Raw genomic sequence first — 13,341 nt, 5'->3', positions numbered from 1 at the left:
CGTAATATTTCGGCTTGAATAGCTTGCTGAAAATTTGTATTTTGTATGTACAATCTATCTTTTACAAAGGTATAGGTTTGAGATAATAATCCCATTAAATTAATAAAAAAACTGGATTTTACTCGGGCCGATTTTGTATGAACCGATGCCTTAATAAAAAATCATGTTGTCTCCACCGTTTTCATGCATCGACCGCACACTAACTGCGTCGCCCTCTATAGTTACTTTCGACGCTGGTCGCGCGTGTTTCTTTATTTTTCGTAATTTAATAATTGAGCACTGATAATTGTATTAATATAATACTTTCGAGAAAGTCACTAATAGTTCATAAAGTTTTAAAGACACCAGTTGCAAAGTTTTGTTTTAATATAATATATCAATCCTATATAAAAATTATGTTCAGATTTATATTGAACGAGATAAGTTGTAGAATTTGATTGGTTTTTTAGCAGGTAAGAGAAATTTTTAAGAGTCATGATTATTGAAAATTAAATATATTCTAACCTTCAACTTCAAAGTTAAATTTAGTTTAAACAATACGCAGTCATGCCAAGAAAACGTATATACGTAAATATAACTTTGGAATATAGAACTAAAGAAACTTTTCTTTGAAATAAAGAGAAGAAAAGTAAACCATGAAGACGAAATAAAGTGCAGAATGAACGTAGAATTTTATAAGATATTTTCCACCTAGCGATGTAAATTGTGAGAAAAAGGTCTTCTTACTGCGTAGTTTACTTACGCGAAATAACGTGAGCTTTTAATTCACGTTAAGTACTTTCATATTAAACATATTTATACAGAAGTATTATGAAGAATGAGTGTCTACGACGATATTTATTACTATTGTTTGTATGTTCTATTTGGGTTAGTAAACCTAAAATAATCCAGTCCCTACAATATTATAATACAACTTTATGGCTTTATATAAAATAAAAACTATCAGAAAATTAACGTTTTATCAGAAAATTATACAGGGCTTTCGTTTCAATATAATAGTATAAAACGATGTAAATTGCGTTTAAATTTCATAGCTATTAAAAGCAAATATGTGTAAAGTTATGATAGGCATTTACATTTGAATATCGGTATTATTTAGACAGTATGACAATCAGACATGCGACTTTGAATTGCCATAATGCACGGCACGATAGGACAATTTTTTTTCGATATTAATGGTTTAGAACTGACAGCTAGTTGGTGGTCTGGTCACGCGAGGTTCGCGGAACCATATAATGGTCGGCAGTTAACTGATTTTCGCATTTTTTCAACCGATTGAATATATGTAATATAAAGTTGGGAGTATGGCGCCGCTTCGTATATTATTCTATATTCATACATGGTTAGTAGTTTTGCAGTATAGGTAACTTATGTACTTTCAATGATAATGTTCAAACCCCAGCTGTGTACTAGCTTGGGCAGTTCATTATGTGGAAAAGTGTATTTTAGGTCCATTTACGTGTGTGACATAATTAAATAAGAAAACTGAAGGAATTATATTTAAGTAACCTAAAACAACTAAAGAACTTGAACGGCATAGTCATTGAATTGGTGATACCAAATGAAGAGGAGTATTCATATATAATATTCAATGCCTTCTTTTAATATTTCAAATATTATAAATAATTTACAACCAGTTGCACAGTTAGTAACCAGAAGTTGTGCTATTACGATTGTTTTACTTTGAAACGCATTTCTGATTACCTGGAAATCGTAAAGAGAAATGCCTTAATAAGTCTATGTGTACGGTTGGTGTATAAAAAACATTTTAATAGTTAAATAAAGATCTTGTCACATAAAAATTCTTAAAGCCTTCAAGCCTAAGCTTCGTAAAAATAAACTGAGAACAAGGTATGAGAAAAGATAAAAGAGTGTTGATTGGTACGCGATATCTGGCACGAAGCTATTAAAAAGCAATCAAGCATCGTGTTCGACGTGTCCTCGGACGATATGAAACTTCGATGAGCGCCACAGATTATTTACACAGGACACGAGTCGGTATTTTATTTTCCTCTAGTCACTTAAACCCAAGTATCGCCGTAAATCGACTTAAAAATCACTTAAATGATAAAATACTCCAGTCAACATTCCTTTACGAGATATGGAATTAGATTTAGTCATGTGTTTCTTTATTAATTTTTTTAGATTTTCGTACTTAACTATATACCTTTTTAGTTGACGCACAGTTATCTATGACTTCATGTTTATATCGCAATATTTCACTTCGTTATACTCAAACTCAAAGAGGCAAAAGAACAGTAGTACCTAGGAAAAGTGCCCTAATATTCCCCGTGGAAGCTTTGGTGATACGGGTTGAATAACGTATTTTACTTTGACATAAAGTAATAAAACTCAGATGTAGGTTTTCAAACAATTTTCCACGTTAAACGCAAACTATTTACGAAAAATATTTGATTATAATAAGTTTAGTGAAACATAATTAAAAATTTGTTTATCACAAACTTTTATTCAAGCCGATATTGTATTACCGCAGGAATTATAAAGTGCAAATGGCCACTCTATACGATCACATACGATCTATCCTATCAAAGGCCGCTTGATTGCGTTTTAATAGCTTCTTGCCAGTATATTATACCTTTACTATATATCTAACTTTTGTAACTATTAAAATGTAATACTAAATACTATTCGTCTGCGCGAGTAACACATTCAGAAAGGTTTTAAACAAATATTTAGTTTTTTTTGTTATTATTAACGTAGTGATCAAACTGTTTTGCAAATTTAAAAAAATATATATCAATGTAGTGTGTATATAATTTATGTTTTTTATGGCAATTCTGGAGACAATGTTATCAAGTCTTACTATTTTATATTCCGATATAACATTATCACCTACTTACCTTTATAGTTATCAGTATTACAGATACATTATATATATGCTCAACGTTCCGCCTAAACATAAGCTAGGTTGACGTAACCTACGTGAAACTTATCCTTTAGTATCTATATGCATTAAAGTAAGCTTATATGCTACGCCGTAGACATAAGTACTACGCAACCATCAACCATCGTAACACCACATTAATATATTTAAAGTAATATAGGTAAGGTTTAAATTAATTAATTTATTTACACTTTCCAATTGATTAGAGCGTGAATAACTAAATTCGTTTGCACGAACCGAAAATAATAGAATTATAATTACTAAATGCAAATCAAATATTTGTTTCATCAAAATTCAATAAACTTGGCTCAGCTTATTTGGGACTCGAATATTGTAATATTATTTACATAATATATATATATATATATATATATATATATATTACATAGTTTTGTTTGAATTTCGAAGGTACATATTCTGTTTAAATAAAAAAGAGTTGTTCAGTGTGTGTTCCGTTCAATGTGTCTTCCTCCGAGCTAACAATTTATTAAGGAATAGTACCAAAGAAATTAAGTAAAATCTTACATTTTTATTCGCAATAATCTTAGGGTAAGATTCAGACTAACTAACTAAAATATACCACATGAAAAAGTTAACAAGATTCAATATTATACGGCAATTTCCTTGTTATAAAATTTTAATTATAATTTCTATGTAATTATTTTCTCATCAAATATCTTCAAATTGTCAATACAAATAAGTACTCTAATATATTACTATTGTGACAGTAATGGAAAATTCTATTGAATATTTAATGAATGCCCTTGAACTATGTTCAAATTATTGGAAGACTTAGATAGAACTTAATTATATAGAGTAGTTAAAACAATAATTTAAGTGTTGCGAGTTTTAGTATATTTATGTCAATTTAGCTACAAGTTTTAGTTGATTCCTTTTTTGTAATAGAACTAAGTCCAAAATTCACCTGATCAGCACAAAATCTTTCAGACCTATGCCCTACAAATTTGAATAATTAAACACCTTGATTTAAATATGCTTGAACATATACAAAAAATAAACTACACGTCGTATTGATTACTACAACCCACCGTTGATTTTTTACATTGGTTAATAATAAATCCAGTTTTCCGTAACAAAAAAAACATCAAATAGATATGTTGTTTTTTGAATTGATCAGGCTTCCATATATTCCAGGCCTATCAAGAGGAAATAATTTTCATATATGTCATTTGCATTAAAAATTAAACAATTAACATGAACTTTAAATAGTTCAAAATACCTACTGAAAGTTTCCAAATTAAAACATAATTTCTGAACAAAAGTTTTTAATTCAAAGAAAACCTTTAAGGTATATGCAATCGATTATGATACTGTGGTTAAAACGAGACATGATATAGATAATGTCGTATTAGATTTACCTTCGTTAGTTATAAATTGAAAGTCCTATAAAGTAGGTCAGATATTTACGGTATATTCTATATGCAAAATCAATAAAAGAATTAATCATAGATAGTGTCACAATTCTTACAATCAATCTTGAACTTTTAAGAACAAGATATATGGTTAGATCAGATTATCACCACACAGATGGCATCGCTGATCTACGAGGTGTTAAATGTGAATACAGAAAGCTAGGTTTCTGTATTTAATTGGCGATTACCATTTAACGCCATTTAGTGCCTGGTGCAAGAGAGAGAGGGAAATAGGCGAATTTTCATCCTTCTCATGTTGATGGTAGCTATAGGAGGTAGAATGCTTTTGTCCGGTGAGTAAAGAAAAAAAAGTATCGTCTCTCGACTTAACGACAAACTCCTTAAAGCGTCGAAATTAATTGCCTTTGTTTAGTTTAGCTTGTCTTCCATAAAATGATACACTCTACATGGCATTACACCCACTGTCAATAACGACAAAAATTGAGTAATAAAATGCTTTTTAAGTTGCTAAAATAGTTCACTGATCATTCTTGACTATTATTGGAAGTATGGCGTCTTCTCGACAATTTCCAATACCTTGTGTGAAGTGTGAAATGCGCAGATAGAAAGTACAATCTTTTAGTAAAGATAGCCCAGAAATAATATATTTTAGGCCATCTTTAAAATAAAATGGGAAACAGTATACTGATAACTTCGATATTGTCAGTGTTTGAAGCCGATTTGTATGTTTTTTTTAATACTTCACTTAAAGAGAAATCTATAGTGATTATTTACAATATACAATGAAACTATTTTAAAAATTTTGATAGAAATTGTGCTCTTAACACATATTCTATTAATATCCAAGTAATTCACATATTCTGTAGTCAAATGTTGAAAAACATGACAATGGCATCCAGCCGAAATTCTATATCTAGAATGGAGTAAATACCTTACATTTTTCGATCGTCACTCATAAATATCAGGACTCACTAAGGCAACGACAATGAAGATTTGTATCCAAGTTTAAATTTACTATTTTGAGCAGAACGTTCGACGATTATACAGCATAATGGTCTTTAAAAGATATACATTTATTTCTTTTTCGTGTGTGCAATATTTATTCCAGAGTAAGAGCCCTTGAGTAGTCTGAGGCCGTATATTAAAAGATTTAAGGAGCATCAGCAATGGGAAGCCTCATAAGAATGGGCCTTCCGTCAGGCAACACCAAAAAAACTATACTAAAATTCTAACCATAAACTAAAGCTTTTCATTAAAGTACCCCAGAATATCATTAAATAAAAATAAGTCTTAATATACGTGAATATGTCTAGTATCAGCATTAAAACTCAAATTCAAAATATCTTTATTCTTATAGGCAAACAAGTACACTTATGATCGTCAAAAAGAGGTTAAATTATTTGGAAATTTACATTTACTACCAGTTTGGAAGTCAAGGGCGTAGAGCGGGTAAGAAGAACTGGCAAGAAATTTACATATATAGACCAAAAAATTATTTATAAATCTCTAGCTGTACCCCGCAGTATCGTCGTAACGTAATTTTGTCTTTGATAACTGAGTTTCACGTAAATAATTAAACAATTCTAAATAGTAGTTAAAAATCTGTGTCTAACACACACCGTGGATTGATCGGCTGATCACGTTATTTACTTGCCTATTAGAAAAACAAATAATCTCGAAATAGATAGATAATTCTGAGACCTAGTTGTTGTGCTGATTCTTTATAGGCTATACAACTTCACGCTACGACCAAATTAACAAGTTTATAAATTAATAAGTGAAACGGGGCACAGAAGGTTTATAATAAAATAAAGTAACAGTAAAGAAACATCCTTGATATTCGGCTGATATAGGATAAAGTTAAATTGTCTACCTCAGGCATTTAACCTTTTGATGTTAAGTTTAAAATTGGTTCTTGTACGTCCGCTTGTCTTCGCTAATGAAACCTCTGCGGTTTACTTAATCGGTTCGCGTGCACTTTATAAAGTCTTACCGTATTTGCTAAGATAGTATTGAAAAACGATACCGTCCATGGTCTAGTGGTTAGAACTACTGCAGATTTTAATATCTTGGACTATTAAAAACCATATTCCTAATTGATTATAAAGTGACAACAGTTAGTCACAACCACAGACAGTGTTTGTCACGTAAAACTGACTGATAAACTTGGCTGTCGGCCCTGCACCTGATTTTGCGTTTCTCCAAACGCGTCGTACATCCATTTTTGCCTGTGCAAGTTAATTCAGAGTGCACTTGTACTTTGAAGCCGACCTCAACACTAGCCATGGCTTCATCATTCTTGAGAATTCCATACAAAATATTAAATAACATCTAAAGAGCTTTAATTTCCACTGGACTATTCATAAAAATCAAACATTTACACCATTTTAACTAAAGTAATCTGTCTCCTTTTATCAAAGCGTAAACATGATTTAACAGTAGATAAAAGTACTTTAATTTAAGGAGTGCAATTTGACTGATTGAGTTTTTATGAATAAGCCTATACAAATTTATTGAAAAAAATGTTTATAATTCGTTGTTTTTTGTAGGCTTCTGGTAAACGTTTGTGGTACCCGGGAGTCATAAATGCATTTGATTTCAGTTTTCCAAGCTTTTCTTAATATATAACATTTTCAATTGTATAATTTGTTACTCCATCGAGAAATTATTTATTCAATATTAATACTAAAAAGGGAAGCGAACGCGAGTGAGAATCCAGTATCAATATAAAATATTTAGGGATGTCATTGCATATTCAGTGGTAAACTCAAAAGACCATTGTCACGCGTCTCCCACGTCATTTGTCACTCGGGACAAAAATTGTGGGACAAACTCTGAACACTCGATATCTCGTTTACTTAGATTTGAAACAAGTGACTTTTTTGAGATTACCAAAATGATGTATTAACACTGAATAATTTATAGAAAGTCTCTTCAAAATAAATGTTTCTAGAGCCATGAAAAACTTTAGCTGTTCATTTAAAAATATTGTGACAATTATGGTTAGTAGTATTTCAAAATATGCTTCAGCTCAATAATCAATTAACATTGCCAAAGTTGCCAAGTCATATTTAAAATTTACGTTGTATAATTTATTTCTTGACTGGCAACAAAACACTATGTATAAAAAACCGCGCACCAGCAGAGTATACATCTGTCAATCTATATATGATTATTGCTTCAGATGGTAGAAACCATTTTGTTTGATATTATTTGCTTAGGTTTATTTTTTAATATAAAAATATTAAATAAGATTGAATTATGGCAACACCGGGGCAATTGCCCTTTAATATTTTATTGTTTATGACTGCTATTGGTCGCCATTATCCCACTTTCCAGTGCTTTGTGATATAAGTTATGGCTTAGTATTGTATATATTAAATTAATTGTATCACGAGCGTCGAAATAAAATAATGTATTCCACGTGAAGTCTTTTAATAATCTTTACTTCATATATTTAATATCACTAAATCAGTAGAAACAGCGGATGTTTATCGAGAAAAGAGTTTATAGTAATAACAACTAAAACATTTGAAAATCTTCAAAGCTCAGTCTGTATAAACTAAAACTCTTCTGTAAATAGACACCTATTCATCAATCCATTCAGTGCACTCACTCATTCATCAGCTGACAACGCTTAAAGAATCCAAATGATATATTAAAGTAGGATTTTTCTGTTTGAGTGGCGCTATTGTTGAGAATCCCATGTTTTAATGAAAAACTGCTGATTATAGACGCAGCAACTTTATATCCTTTTTTATTAATACTGAAAATTATTCATTCTATTCATATGAGCTTTTGTGAAAGACTCACAGACTATGGAATTTGATGAATTTGCGTAGATGTAACATCAAAATGAATATAAATATTTGTTTTACAAAGTACTTGAAATTTAAATGTTATATATATTGTTGAGATTGAGATAATGTTATAAATAGACTACGATGTTAGCATGCCCTCCCTGGGGTGACTGCTAGTGGTGCAGGGCGGTTTTAGTGATTTACCACATAAGTCGCGCCGCTGTATAAGCGTACAACATTTCCCTACAAAAAATAAATTAATAATATGTCTTGTGTCCTTGCATTAACCATATGCGATGACTCTTTATTTAAGCGACCTACCTACCAGACCACCATTTACCCATAAAAATTCCGGACATTAAAAAAGTTATAAGCAAAGTATTTAACAAGTTATGAATATCAGCTAACTCCACATTCTTACCCGAAGGACCATGATATTATCTTCTACACAAAAATGAAGCGACAATTGAACAATGTCATTACTTTTCAATATAAAATAATAATGAGTGATATCCTAAAGTACATGACAAACGAAATTCGTTATGTGCAACGTAATGCAGTGCAAATTCGATCAGAATTTGTATTAGAGGATTCCCGACACGCGTCGAACTAACGAAGCCTCGCCGAAGTTTCCAACCGTTCAATCGCTCCCAGAGAAATCTTTTACGCGAGTAACTCAGTGAAATTAGCATTAGTTAGAGTTGTACTGGGACGAATGATTAGCAGAGGCTTGAGAAGACTTTTAACGAATTGAAGAAGTGGAGTATTCTTTGATAATTTTGAGATACCATTGGTTTCTTTTTAATTTCAGTTAATTTTTACACCTTATATTTGTTGAAGTTTGTTTATGTATTAATTTCGTATTTATACTTTATATATAAAAAAAAAACCAATGGAGCAATTTTTTTTTGTCTGGGTCTCAGATTTCTATATCGGTTTATGATCATTTGTTTTTTCTAATATCCAATCAGGTCATCAGCTTTGTTCCTGACACACGCCATCGACTTTCTTTGAATCTAAGGCAAGCATTTTCCTTCAGCGTACTAGCGAATTTTAAATGCGCATAGAGATAGAAAATCGTTTGGCATCGATCGACTTTAGGGATCAGATTTACACACTAAAGCCACTATGCCAACACTGCTCGGAAACTGTATATTTGTAACTTTATATATAGTATAGATAAATATACTAGAAGATATTAAACATGATTTTGTCTAATTGCTAATGTAAATCTCTGAATTTGTAAAACTTCAATTATTTTTAAACCTGATATTTAGAAACAGGGTTAATTTAAACAATTTATTTCTTAATTAAGATCAAAATCTTTGAAAGATTATTTTATCGTTTCAAATAATCCAAAGTTGAATATATTTAACTGCTAAGAGAAAAGTTAAAGAGTACGACTTGCACTAGTTTAATCGACAAACTTCCAAAACCAAAAACAAAAAATCCACTTTTCACTGCAAAATACGACATTCGCTTCTAATTGGCCGAGAAACAGGCGGCACTTTTTAAAATTCACACCACGTCACCACTTTAATAGCGGCACGCAAATTTACCCTCTATCGAGGAGGACACAAAATCGAGTTTAGCCTGAAGGTATTGTAAAAGTTTTCCTGTCTCTAAAATGGGAACAAAACAGCACACTTGTCATAGTAAACGCGTACATTTGAACCGCGAAGTTGAGAAATGGTGTTACTTAAAACTAAATTGCAGCTTGAAACTCTGCGGTTATAATTCACTGGCTTTGCCGCTATTGGAGTTCATAATTTTTGCTTTTAAATTTGCATATAATAAATATTTTCTAACTAATTGATCCTACACTCCACCACATCAGTTATACCCCTCACCTCCTCCGAAAATTACGATACTTGTATTTATTTTTCTGTTATGTACATATTCTTGTTTTCATAGTTTGTTATATTTTAGCGTACGACTCTCAGCTCTGAGGTCGTAGGATCGATCCACTGCTGTGCACCAATGAACTGTTTGTCTATGTACGTAGTTAATATTCGCTCGAACACTTGCTTTCCTTCACGAAAAGCATCATGCGGATACCGGCTTGCCTTGCTTGACCCAAAACGTCGACGGCGTGCGTCAGGCACAGGAGGCTGATCACCTACTCGCCTATGAAATTGACAAATGATCATGAAACAGATACATAAATCTCAGGCCCAGATCTAAATAGGTTGTAGCGCTACTGGTTTTTTTTTTGTTTTTTTTTAATGGTTATTGTTCCGAAGTAAGTATTTTGTTTTAATAATTAAAATCAGTAATATTGTTATAAAACCAAAAAATTCGTTTATTTTATCGCGTTAGACTTCTTTTCACAAGCTTTCGGTCACTTACGTTTTAATGACTCTAAATTTTAATAATGTGTTCGGGGTGAGGCTGCATTTAAATACATCGAAGTATTTAATACAAACTAGTTTTGAAATAATCATAAAATCATTCTATTATTGTCCCGATGTTTGAGTTCCTATAACAGATGTGGTTAGAAGCAATACAGTAAGGTATAGATCTTTACCATACTCAAAAAGCTCACGTATGTCATCTGAATATACTCACTGAAGTCGATGTATGGCCCAATCTCTATCGAGAATTGGTGGAATTTTTCACAGCACTTATTCCATCTATACACGTAGGCGCGGCGCGTGTTCCACGAATGACTAATGATAGGACCATGTCAAAATAGATTGCTGCTCTAAAATATGGTAAGAGATTCAAAAAGCTTTTGTTGAAATAGAAATGTTTTCTCTATTGATTTCTATGTCATATGTTATATATCTCTCTCTTAATTTGTGTTGCAGTTTTTTTGTGTTAAGTTAAGGTTTTTAAATCCTCAGTATTTTCCAGACTTTTGATATCGAAATCTACCTATATCTTGTTTATCAATGGTTTTGTTGACAGGAAAATACCGGTAGTATCTAATAATGGCTTTCTTTTTTTTAATAAAACTATGTCATAAAAGGCCGGCAACGCACTCGCGAGCCGTTTTGTATTGATTGACAGTGCGGTGATATCACATAGCATTAGGTGTGCCTTCTGCTTGTTTTCCCCCTCTTCTATAACAAAATCCTCAAGGTACTCAAAAATTACAAAAGTTTTTTTTTAATTCTAAAATACATGCAGTAATTTATTAGTATAATTTTAATTTAAAATTATGTTTGAGTTAGAAAAACCAACAATAAAGCTCAGTAAAAACTTAAATGTAAGTTCTCTATGCGAAGCTCCGCTTAAAATTCAAGAAAATAGTTATGAAGTTAGTCGACATTTTAAAAAGAATTCTTTAGCTACGCCAGCTGGTAACATCATAGTCATCTCGAACTTTGAAAATATATATAATTGTTTAAAAGCCTGTCTTTTGCAGGACTAGATTATATATTAAAAATTGTTCGCAATTGTGTACGATTTTAATTTGAATAAATTTACCTGTCATTTTTTGTATTTCAATTTAGAACATGTTTAAACCACAATTAACCAAATAAATACATGCGTAGGGCTTATGTAATCTACATGAATATTAGTGGAAATATTTCGGAGTGTGTCACAATAAGAAAATTCATATATAGATAAAGGCTTAAGCGGCTAAAATTGGGGCACTTAAAAACAATAGTATTATATCTAAAACTATTGAAAACACACATACACTCAATATTAGTTTTTCCGTTGATAAAAAGTAACTTCCAACTTTTATTTTTTCTCGAAGTATGCAACCCTAATGTCCGGCGGCATCTGGGCCACTTAATTTTATCTCCAAGGCTTTTTCCCGATACTAGTTTCGCTGAAGTTATTTTTTGTCCAAGAGTAAAATATTGATAGAGTTTGCGACGTGTCATCGAGAACTTTTTTCTAAGTAGTCGAGCTGTTTACCTTGTTTTGTCTCTTTTAGAAATGTCGTAAACTATATTTTTGTCTGCTGTATAAAAGTTTGCTAATGTCACTACAGACATTTATAATAATGTTACTTTATTTTTTTTTTCGTTACTTTACTTTACGTTTACTTTTTATTATTTTGCGTAAATAGTATTTCAACCTTGAATGATTATTTTATGCCATATTATATTTTGTTTTTGATTAATAATTTCTTTGTTAGTCTTCTAGCAATATTTTTACTACAAATATACATATAACACCGGCTTATAACACGATCTTAGGGCGGTTTCTTTCACTTCCATACATAATATATCTCTGAAAGGCATAACAAATTGATTATGATTAGATTTTAAAGATTAATACATATTTTTGAATACAAAACACATTATACGCTTTTTGATTAATTGATTAATTTCTATATATATTCTATATTAGATTGGAACTTGGGAGTCACTGTCATACAACTCGCCTTTCCTGTATCGACAGTAAAATAATCAATGTAATTTATGCAGACATACGTCTTACTTTTGGGATGGCACTCATAAGCTTAGATGTAATATATAAAAAATATCTTTTGTGAACGTAAACATTACACTTTCATTAACTCAATAGAAATAACAAAGCATGCACAATTTATATAAAACGGAAAGGACAAAATGATTTCAAGCGTAAAAGTGTTCAATTTTGACCCGACGGACCGCAAATGTGCCACAAAATTGCACAAAACCACAACCTGCGGACCGGACAATAGACATTAGTGTAGTTTAGTTTATCGAATCATATAATGACTATAATATTCACCGTTAGAACATTAATTTATATAGAGTAATTTACTCTATAGTGTGTGTTTAGTAAGTTTTTTACAGGTATTTGTTTTAGAAGTATTTTTGAGCCCTTTTAACCCAGGGACAGTGGCATGCAGTCATATTAGTGCGTCAGTTTCAGTGCAGTTTGGATAGCAAACAGCCTTCTACGTCCTCCAAATAGGTATTGTAAAGTAAACTTTCATGCTTAAACCACTAATCCATTCGTCCGAAATTGTTTCGTCGGGAACTTAAAATAGCAACTGTGCACATGACGCTCTGTAAAGTCGTGTCTATGACAATATCACAGTACAATAAAATTATTATATACGGGGGGTGTTAAAACATTGAAAAGTTTTTTTTTAATTAACGTCAGTAGCTCGTTTCGTTATTTTCAAAGTAAATATAAATTTTAATTGATATTAACTTTAGAGCAGTGTTGGCCTAGTGGCTTTAGGATACGACTGTCAGCACTGAGGTCGTAAGATCGATCCCCGGCTGTGCACCAATGGAGTTTGTGTCTATTTGCGCTTAACAATCGAATTGTAAGTCTTACACCCAAA

The 13,341-nt window shown here is 31.4% G+C and overlaps 1 protein-coding gene across 2 annotated transcripts in view; it reads right to left on the bottom strand.

Annotated features, from left to right (window-relative positions):
• The window catches only part of LOC123711300 (protein O-mannosyl-transferase TMTC1-like), a 98,180-nt gene that overhangs the window by 17,812 nt on the left and 67,027 nt on the right, over nucleotides 1-13,341 (bottom strand). The gene's annotated exons all lie outside the window — the stretch shown is intronic.

The sequence above is a fragment of the Pieris brassicae genome, chromosome 6, assembly GCF_905147105.1.
Source record: "Pieris brassicae chromosome 6, ilPieBrab1.1, whole genome shotgun sequence".
NCBI classification, from domain to species: Eukaryota; Metazoa; Arthropoda; class Insecta; order Lepidoptera; family Pieridae; genus Pieris; species Pieris brassicae.
This window is presented reverse-complemented; position numbering and strand designations above follow the sequence as displayed.